This window comes from Cariama cristata, unplaced genomic scaffold (assembly GCF_000690535.1).
Source record: "Cariama cristata isolate BGI_N322 unplaced genomic scaffold, ASM69053v1 scaffold28930, whole genome shotgun sequence".
In the NCBI taxonomy this organism is placed as follows: domain Eukaryota; kingdom Metazoa; phylum Chordata; class Aves; order Cariamiformes; family Cariamidae; genus Cariama; species Cariama cristata.
The window spans coordinates 4764-6231 of record NW_009594534.1 but is presented as its reverse complement, the minus strand read 5'-3'; the positions used below and the strand labels follow the sequence as shown (position 1 = coordinate 6231).

General features: G+C 53.0%; 1 protein-coding gene across 1 annotated transcript in view; it reads left to right on the top strand.

Moving 5' to 3' along the window:
• The window catches only part of PABPN1L (poly(A) binding protein, nuclear 1-like (cytoplasmic)), a gene marked incomplete at its 5' end in the record, with an annotated part of 6048 nt that overhangs the window by 2690 nt on the left and 1890 nt on the right, over window positions 1-1468 (top strand). The window lies entirely within an intron of this gene.

Here is a 1468-nt window from a genome sequence, read left to right as displayed (position 1 = left end):
CGGCAGACCCATCCCCGCTGCTCTCCCTGCATCCCTCGCATCCCCAGCGCAGGCCTGGAGCTATTCTCCTGCACACCTCCTGCTGCTCGTGTGTCTGTGAGCTCGCTGCGGATTAGCTTCAGTGATGCCCCCGGCCCCTTTGGCACTGTGGGAGGAAGCTGAGAAGTGCTTAGGGGGTGGAAAAACCACCTGGAAATCCACTGCTGTCCCCTAGTCCCTGCAGAGATTTGAGGGGTGCTCGGTGGGCATCGCACTCCCAGCCTGACCGGTTCCAGAGCCGTGCCTGGCTTTGGGGCTCCCCTGTCTTCTGGGGTTCAGTCTCAGCTAGCTGGGGCAGAAGGGTGAATCCTAGCTCCCGGAGGGGTGAAGGAGCAGGTAGCTGTGTGTTTTGGCACCACTGACATCTCAGCTGAGTGATGCCCCTGTGCTTTAGGATGCTGTGTTTGTTCTTGTTTAGGGGTCGGGCAAGGCTGCTGCCTTGGTATTTTCCGTACTAGAAAGGACTGGACTGCCCTGGTGATGCCGACGGGACTGAAATGAGGAGATGGGATTGGAGAGATTTAAAAATATGCCTACCCAAGCCAAAAAAGATTAATTTTAAAAATGCCATCTGCCTGACCGTGAGGATTACTGGTGAGGCAGCCATGTGCCGGGCTGCGGGGGGGAAGATGGGATCCGTTCCACCCACCCGTCCTGGCAGCGTCCCAGGAGGGGCTCACCTTAGCTTTGCTTAGGGGATTGCGTTTTCATCGAGAACAGCCTCATCCCAGAGAACACTGTCCTGGGAAGCGAAGAGCCCTCCCAGACCATCAAGTCTCATTCTCATCCCATAGAAAAGGGTTTGGTGTAAACCTGGCTTGGCTTCTAGGTGTCTAAATGCCCTGCACCCCACTGCGGGGGCGGACCTGTCCTGCTCGGCCCGTGAAGGACCCTCAGCTTTGCCAGCTGTTTCTACAGAAGCTGGATGCTGCTTTCTCCTGCTCGTAAGATCCTAAAGACCTTTCCAAAAGACTGTTTTCTTCTTCAAATCAGTGCAAAAAGTCCTGGGTTGCAGCTCTAGATCTGACTGCTGGGGAGCTTTTCCTTCACCAGCCTTGTGGATTTCTGACCTTGCTCTTGGGAAGAGGATGGAGCCTAAGGATGTGTTTTGGGACTGGTTTTTAGCTCGCTGCTGCTGTTGTACATCTAACGACTACGGGAGGGAAAAAGCATCCCTTGCTGATTCCCTGGAAGCCTCTGTATCTCTGCAGTGGTTAAACAAGACCTGGGTGTCACAAAACCCTTTCCCCCTTTTATTTCAGAAGTCAACAACCCCCCTTTTACCCCCTGTTGCTTTTACTCCAAAGCTACAAGGATCAAAGAGTGCTGCTAACGCATCATTTTACTTTATTTCTAGCAGTATTGCAAAATCATCTCCACTGTTACAGATTTGGTCTGATCTTCCTCTTTATTCCTGTCACCATTCCTG